The following is a 9,492-nucleotide window of genomic DNA, read 5'->3' as shown; positions in this document are numbered from 1 at the left end:
TGGTCCAATTATTTGCATAAGTACAGCAAGAATAGTAATTGATCATATGAGCTCTTTTAAATCTGCTTTGCTGGAACTTTTTATAAGGAATCTCAGATTGAACTTTAAAGGCCTCTTGAGGACTTGTCATTAAACTCTGCCTGTAATACTTACAGATTGGGGTGAATTCCTCTCCTCTTGAGGTCCCCAAAATATCCTGAGGTACTTGCATCTGCCAGGTAAATGACCTTCTTTACTCGCCTAATAAAGTTGTTGAGAACCCTGTAAGCAAGGTACCAGGCTGATATTTCCAAGTGGCTTTATTTCATAAGGGCCAATCTTTCTTCCTCAAAGCTGTCTGGTCATCTGAGACTATGCATGTTTCTCTCAAATATGACTTTCCAGTCAAAGCCTTGGTAATATAACCAGTGTTTCCAATTGTGTCCTGCTATGAGGAGATCAGATTCTCATTGAACTTATGCAAATAACTATATTGCCATGAAAACAAGAATACTGACTCATCAAGAGTTTCCAAATTCTGGAGGGGTCAGGTAGGGAGAAAAAGATAAATGTTTTAATTCTGTTTACAAAGGTATAGTTTACCAAATTGCTAGAAGTTATAGTTAGCTTAAGAGAAAGGAGAAAAAGATTTCCTTAAATCTGGAAAATTTGGGGGGGTGGGGGTGGGGGGTGGGGTGGAAGCTTGTCAAAAATATCAAAATCTTTTAAAGCACTTGGTAGTTATCCATTTAATCAAAGTGACAATGGAAGATGTTAGGGCAAACAAAGAGAATTAAACAAATTTGAAAAAGACTTCATTTGCTTAATAGAGAGACCTCAGCTTTTGAACACAGGAAATTATATTGACAAAACATAACATTTCTGCCTTTCAGGTAGACTTACTCAAAGGTAAAGAAAAACCTTTTATAACCTCTTTATCAAGAGCAGGCAAAAGTTTAAGAAAATTACCTTTTTAAGAGAGAGAAACCCAAATTCTAATTTTGTACCAGCTTATTTTTTTTTTTTTGTGAGGAAGATCAGCCCTGAGCTAACATCTATTGCCAATCCTCCTCCTTTTTTTTTCCCCAAAGCCCCAGTAGATAGTTGTATGTCATAGTTGCACATCCTTCTAGTTGCTGTGTGTGGGACGCGGCCTCAGCATGGCCGGAGAAGTGGTGCGTGGGTGTGTGCCTGGGATCCGAACCCGGGCTGCCAGTAGCAGAGTGCACACACTTAACTGCTAAGCCACAGGGCCGGCCCCGTACCAGCTTATTTTTGATATTGAAATTTATTTACTTAATTAAATTCATTTCAGTCTTAGCCAGCTTGACCATGTACAAAACTCTTTCCTCAGGGTTTTACTTCCACAAACCTGTCACTTGCTTTTTACATTCAGAATCTGTCCCATGTCTTTTTCCTTTTTTTTTCCCCTAGTACTTTAGGACAAATTTATCTTTCTTAACAAAATGAACAGAAATATCTCTATTTTTATACCTTCTTTACTGAAAACATACATCCTATTGTCTATTTTTTATATACAGTTATTTTCTCAATTTTAATACTTACAGAGTTTATCTAGAAAGGAAATGATGCAAGGCAGTTGTTACAGAATAATTACAGATTTTACTCTTAGAGAATAACATAATTGTCTATGTATTATATTAAAAGAATATAAACTCCTTTTATATAATATAGTTACAATAAACTACACACTTTTTGGAAATTACAGTATGAGATTCTCTTGTGTCTATGTGTTCATCCTGCCATTGCTTTGTCAAACCAGGGATGATAGAACAGGGAGAGGCAATAATATCCCCACATTATTGTCGAAGAGGGTTTCTCTAGGTTGAGTAAGCAAAATAAAGATTTGAAAGATGGAACAACAACTTTTAAACTGATGGCAGAGCTGTAAATATCTGGGAATCCACCAGCAGAAGTTTTGGCTCTGCAAGCAGTTATAAGAAATGGGAGATGTTCTTTTAAACAAAGATTGTTTCTTGGCTCTAAATCTGAAAAGACAAGGCAACAGAGTTTGAGCCTATCAGAGAGTGATTACAGCTTGGACTTGAGGAGTTATCATTGTGTGTGTACAGGATGGGAAGGCTGATTGTCCTTGTATTGGTTTTTCTATCTGGCTGTATAGACCCTTCTGTTGTTCATTTTATTGTGGTATAAGAGCAGTAGCCTTTAAACTTGCTGGATCATTCAATAGCAAGAAATATACTGTATATTATGGTCCACCATATATATATATATAAAATCATGTAAGTAACAGAAATAAAAATTTAATAAACTGACATGTATTTTTTATTTTCAGTATATGCCATACATGTATTTTATTCTGTATTTTATGAAATTATTATTTTTCAAATACACAGATTTTATAATAAATTTACTTATGTATTATAAATAAAATTGAAAATATATGTTATCCATTTATCTATATTGATAAATATGGATGTCATGTACATTTTTTATTTAAATAAATGTTATTTATAATTTATCAATGGTCTGTGACCATAGTTTGAAAAATAAGAAGTTACACTAAATCCTTCTATAGCAGGAGAAAGCTCTCATGAGAGTTTCATTGTTTCTTATCTTTCAAAGGGGCTCGTGTTGTTTCGCCTGCATTTTCTCAGTATTAATGCACTCAGTTTGCATAGAGTTAATTTATGTTTATTACTCTAAGTGTTCTGACATTTTTTTCTTTGATTCTTTTTGCATTTTAGCTCTTTTTCCAATACATTTTTTTTTTTTGCCTATCTTTTTTTTTTTTTTTTTGGTGAGGAAGATCGGCCCTGAGCTAACATCTGCCAATCCTCCTCTTTTTGCTGAGGAAGACTGGCCCTGGGCTAACATCCATGCCTATCTTCCTCTGCTTTATATGGGACGCCGCCACAGCATGTCTTGACAAGCGGTGCGTCGGTGCATGCCCAGGATCCGCACCAGCGAACCCCGGGCCACTGCGGCAGAGCATGCGCACTTAACCACTTGCACCACTGGGCCGGCCCCTCCAATACATTTTTAAAATTATTTGTAATCTTTGCTATCCAATGAAAACTAAGAAGCAAGCAGTTGTGAACTGTCTATCATATATTAGCATCCTGTAGTAGATTAGCAAGCCCATAAACACATTTTATATTTTTTAGAAGTATATTTTTCTTTACAGAAAACTTTTTAATATGACACAAAACATGTCTATTGACAGACCCAAGTATTGTTTGTCTTTGTAAAATAAGTTAGAAAGCCAAAACTAAACAAACATGTTTAGCAATCAATGTCTTAGTATGCCATCCTATCCAGAAATGATTTAGATATGTAATCAATATCCATTATTTAACTTAGTATAAGCTCTTATCTTAATTACATTTATTTAAACATTTCTTTTTAACAGTTATGTTTGGATTGGACATTAAATAGTTAACCATCATCCCAAGTTATTTTCCCTGTTGACAACTTCCACAACAGAAACAGTCTGAGCACATTTGCCCAGTAAACGCAGGTAGAAAAAGTTGTATGTTTGCATTATATTCAATATTGATAACTTTGAAGACATGTCTGTTTTTACTAAACCAGCAAATTTAAACAAGTTTTTATTTACCAAAGATCATTTTTATGTCATGTTAACTTGAAAGACATCTGGGCTAGTTTCTACTACATTTAGAAATAATTTATATAGCACTTACTTTAAGCCAATTAAATGGAGCTCCTTTAGAAATTTTACCATCCAAAGGCAGACAAATATAGATATACTTACATACATAAACATACACATATAGACACAAACAGAGATCTTTAAAATTTTAGCCATGTCTCAGGCACAAAATTCAAAAGAATAGTTGGAACCAAATTGTTCTCTGGCAGATGGACCTGCTCAGATAGCCAAAGATTTTTATTAAAAATTCTTTTCTTTTTGTTGTAAGGATCCTTTTAAAAGCTGTTTTTGAAGTCATTGTGTCTTTTAGAAGGTTTTGTATGTTAATCAAAGAATGCATTCCATTATTTCTGAGAGGTTTTGTATCTTCTCTTTTCCAGTTGAGTGTGCAAATAAACCAATTTGGGAATATCAAAGGAGCTCCATTGTGGCTAATGTCATTTTAGATCATCTCTAGTAATTTGGACCCAGATAGTAAGAAACTTGCAAGTATTTGGCCCATAATGTTTACACATAAAAGCCGTGGGAGTAGTGGTGGGGGGTTAGCCTTTTGTTGCCTCCTTTGAATCGGAGGCACCTATTATGAATGGAGAAATCTCTCCCTGTGAATACCTGTTGAATTCTCTGAGGAAAACTCCTTCCTGGAAACTTGAGGGAAACTCCTCCGAGGAGCAAACTCCTCCCTGGAATTTTGAGGGAAACCCCTCTGCAAAGATCCTCAAGACCTCAACCAAGCATAGGAGATGAGGATGTGGGAGGGCCTTACCTTGAGCCTCCCCAGGCCATTGGAGCTGTAGATGAGCAGTCAAGGAGCTCTGGGTTGTGCTGGCAGGCAGTGTCCAGTCTACCCCCAGGAGGAGATCAGGTGGCCTTATCACATCCCATCCTCGTAGCCAGAAATGTTAACTGAAAAGAGCAGCTTTAGGAGGCATAATGAAATTTTAAAGAAAAAGATGCTTTTATTTAGAATTGCAATTCAGGGAACACAGATCTGAGGAAAAATTCAGATGTACCCTTCTGAGGCAGAAGAGGCAGGGGGTTATGAAGGCAAAACCCACAAGTCCGCATAAGTTGTTTTGCTCCAGGATGTGGCTTTGTTCCAGGATTCAGTCAGCAGTTTGGGAAGCACAGTGTCTGCAAGCAATTCGGGAAGCACAGTGTCTGCAAGAGCTGTATTCGTGCAGGTGTCTTACTTCCTCAGTGGCTTCTGGCCTACTTCCATGAGCCTTTGCAGGGGCGACCCCATAACAGGTTAGCAGTTGCCTGGATATCTCTGACCTCAGTCATTTTCCTTTAACAACATGAAGGTTTATAGCAACCGTATTGAAATAACCAAGAACTTGAAGCAACCCACATAGGCATCCATGGGAACACGCCTAAATAAATGATGACATAGTCACAAAATGGAAGAAAACAAGCAATGAAAACTGCTGCTTCATGCAACCTTGGGGATGAAGCTCATAGAAAAAGACATTGAGTGACAGGGATGTGAGTCAGGGACAAAGCAGTACCTACTGTAGAGTTCTGTAGAAAAGTTAAAAACCTTAGGGAGAAAGGACAGAATAATGGTCACCTTCGTGCAGAGCTGTTGGGAATGTTTTGTGACTTTGTATGAGCAGGGTTTATGTGAGTGTTGACAGGCACATATTCATCAAGCCGTGCACTTAAGACTTGTCCAATTTATCTTATTGAAATTACACGTATAGAAAAAAGATAAATAAAATACCAACGTGCGCCCCACAGAACACAAAGAGCATAGCAAGATGAGACTTCCTTTATGAACCTCACAGACTGCAAATCCCATTTTCACTTCAGAGGAATACTTTACCAGAATTTTGTTTTACTCACTCTCTCTTTTGTAATTCATAGTTTGGCACCTTATATATGTATCACTAATAGTAGATACATTATTGCCTGATTTTGAAATTTATATGAATGGAATCAGTGTGCTTTTCTCAGTGGGTTTTTGTTTCTTCTTTTTTTTAGTAATTTTGAGATGAATGTGTCACTTCCTATTTATCATGCTTTTTAAATTTATAATATATGTATTTAAACCTATTAAAGTCTCTATAGAATTTTATTAAACACATCTCTAAAGAATAGGGGGTGTAATTATTTGGCAAAAAAATAATTTATATTTTTTATTATCTTTACTTTCATGATGCATGGGTTATTTAGTATTTTGTAACCTAATTTCCAAACACATCTTTTTATATTTTCCACTAATCTCTGTTGATTGCATTCTTTGTCTTATTTCATCCTGTTAAATTGAAGATGCTTTTTATGGTCACGTATATGGACGGTTCTGTCAATATTCAGTCTGTACTAGATATGAACATTCTGTATTTGTACGGGTAGTATCTGTCAGGCCAGATTTATCATTCTTGGTGTGTGAATCCACTAGAGCTTTAACAATTTGATATTGGCTGTTTCTACTAATTACTGAGATGGCTGATGTAAAAATGCCTGATATATTCATGGATTTGTATCTTTATCCTTGTTTTTATTTAGAAATTGTTGCTTTCTGTAATTTGAGTCATCGTTATAAATTACATACAAACTCTAAAATAGTATATCCTCTAGGTGATGCTTTCTCTTTTAAAATTATTTTTTTCTGATGTAAATACATATTTCACTTTTCATGTGTTATTTTTAAAATAATTGTAACAAGTATCTTTTCCAAAACCTTTTTGATATATTTCTATAATGTTGTATTTTAGATGTGTCTCTTGTATCCATACTATTGTTGAATATTTTTAATGTCAAAAATTACTGATCCAATGTTACCTCATTAAAAAATATTACTGACTGCTAATGTCAGCATTTACTCCATATGTATTTCATGAGATAGCTGATATATTTGGGTTTCAATACATCCCCTGTGGGTGAGGGTGTGCTTTTCTTTGCTTCACTAGTTCTGTACACTCTCTTTTTAAAGACTTTCTATTGATTATTTCTTTACATTTCAAATTTTTCTTCTGTATATTTGTAGAGTATATACTCTGATTCTGTTCATTAGTGTTTAGGCTGAACATGGCAACACACTTATTTAAAACATTAGAGTGAGAGAGGCAGGAAGCTAGATCTGAGCTGGGAGCAAGGTTACTCCACCAGGTGCAGCATCCTAATTGCCAGGCAGCAGCTCTTTGGATGTGCAGCACTCCCCCCAACCCTGACCTAGAGTAGCCCCAAGCCTCATTATACCCTCATTTGCATTGTGGTTTTGACATCCCTCCCCCCCCCCACCCCCATGGGGGATCACCAGCACGGCATCCGAAGATGCCTATGTAAGGAAAAAATCTCCCCCTCAGGATGTGAAGGTAGAGACAATGCCCCAATAGGCACATATTCCAAGACCCTCACCCACCCCTGGACCCAAACCAGGGTCCAGACCAAAACCACTGACCACCACAAATTTGGTGCAGTTGCTCCCTCGAGCCTGCCCGCCCCTCCCTTTGGGGGTGTACTTTCGCTGTGCTAATAGATCTTCAAAACTTCTGCTGTGTGTCCACTCAAATTCTTTTGTGTCTGTGGACCAAGAACCTGGGACCCCACCACACCAATCTGACCAGTGCTGGTAACAACTGTATAAAGTTATTAATATCTTTGTTCTCCTTCTGGAAAATATATGAGATTTAAACATTAATTTGCTCATCTCAGTTTATGTGCTATTGAGGATATGCATGTGGTAATTCCATCCTTCTGTCTCCGAAAAGGAAATACTAATGTTTTATACAGATAAGGAGTGCTTGTACTAATCCGCAAACGCACCCCTCTCACAGATCCTAATGCCTTCTATCGTTGCAGACCAATCACCCGGGATCACTTTCCTCCAACCTTCAACAGAAGTTAGTGCTATTTGTGTCTGTTATTTTTTTTCCATCAAATTTCTCATTTTGGGTCTCAAATAGTCTTATTTACACTCCTTCTTCAAAGATGCATTTGTTGTGTGTAGAAACCTATTGGCAGTTATTTCTTCAAGAGTTTCAGTGTGTCCTTCCACTGTGTCCCTGACACATAACTTTTACTTTAGTTATGTGAGTGTGAGTAGAGACATTGTGTGTGTGTGTAAAGAATATATATATGTATATTGCTTCCTGTGCTTTGAGAATCAATATTAGGACCTGAGTTGCAGAAGACGTCACCCAGAGATCCTAACATTGAGATGCAGTCAATGAATGGATAGGATTTTGGTTGTCAAATTAACAAGGGTGTAAGAGGGTAGAATGTAGATGATGAATAATAAAATGGGTATCTGGTGGTCATATCAATGGATTGTGCTAGAAACTGGCTAGGTGTTCACCAATACTATTTTCCCCTTCTGGACTCCCAGGCTTGTCCCAGCTTCCCTTACACTTAATTTGGTATCATGCAAATGAACTCTGGCCAAGGAAATATGGGCAGGAGTGATTGTGAAAATGCTTCTTTATTTTATGTTCTCATTTGTGCCCCTTCCTGGGGTCACCTCCTTGGGGCTCAGTGGTTCCAGTGTTCACACCTCCCCAGGAATTATTGCTCCCTTGGGAGCTGCAAGTTCACATGATGGGAAGATGGTGTCTTGAGGAGGAGGAGGACCAGACCTGGTGACCTTGAGCTGCTGGGTGTCAGGCTGGGCCATCTCGTGATCATACCTTTGTACCTGGGTCTGCCTGCCCTGAGAGCCAGGGGGGAAGGCAGGAGGCCTTTGAGTCTTGGTTCCTGTGAATTAGACATTACTAATATGTAATAATTACATAGAATTATTACTATGTCATCTTATGAAATAAACCATGATATGAAACCATGTTAACTCCACGGTCCACTTAAGCCTAAGGGCAATTAGTCTTAATAGTCCTACCTTTTGAATCTTATGGCCTGTAAGAATGTGTGCCTTGGACAACAGATCTACTTGTAATTTAGGAAACTCTCCTGCATGTGATGTTTAAAAAAAATTTGCATGAGCCTAAAGGTATGCAGGTGTGCTTTATGCAAAAATTTTAACCCTTACCTTTGAGGCTACTCGCTGAGTCAGGGAGTGACTGTAATTTATATTTTAAAAAATATCAGCAGCGATTCTGCAAAGAGGGTCTCTGACATCCTCCTATAGCAGTATATGTGAGAACCCTGTGGGGACAAGAGTAATAAAAATAATAGCTTGTATGTGTTTAGCACTAGGCCCTGTGTTAAGCACTTTGCATCTCACTTCCCATGAGGTAGGTTGTAGTATTTTCCCATTTTAGGTATTGCACTTTTGGGGAGGACGGTGGTCATGACTTTGAAAGAGAGCGCCGATTCTCAAACTTGAGCCAGGGCCCCATCCCAGGGTTTCATGGCAGAACGTGTAGGTTGGGTCCGAGGACTTGCATTTAAATAAGTTCACAGGTGATGCTGGTAGTGGTAAATCAGAGACTCAAATTTGGGAATCAACGAATTAGAGGAGCATTTAATGTTACTAGACAAAGGCCCCCACGAGCGAGGTATATTCATTGTTCAATTTAAATCTCAGTCCCCAAAGCTCAGAAAGGTGAAGCAGCTCTCCCAGGATTAAACAATGGATCACCTGCCCGAGACCTCTGAGGACGTGTCATTCTCCCAGGTGACCACGGATATCTGGGCGCGTCGCCTTTAAGAGGAACTTTGACACTTAGGACACTATTTCTCCCGGAACTTTCTCCCCCTACCGGCCTCCGCGCAGTGTCGCCTTCGCGGTTGTCATGGAGAACCGGAAACCTGACCGTCGCGGGGTCGACTGCAGAGCAAAAACTACATTACCCAGAAGTCTGTGCCCGGCGCGTCCATGTTAGGCCAATGACAGCCCGGTGGATGGGCGTTTCCTGCTGCCCGGGGCGGCAGAGGCGGGACTTCCGGCGTCGCCGTCG

This window comes from Ceratotherium simum, chromosome 33, assembly GCF_057802395.1.
Source record: "Ceratotherium simum simum isolate JZ-2026a chromosome 33, ASM5780239v1, whole genome shotgun sequence".
NCBI classification, from domain to species: domain Eukaryota; kingdom Metazoa; phylum Chordata; class Mammalia; order Perissodactyla; family Rhinocerotidae; genus Ceratotherium; species Ceratotherium simum.
The sequence above is the reverse complement of the archived record's forward strand: the minus strand, read 5'-3'. Positions refer to the sequence as shown.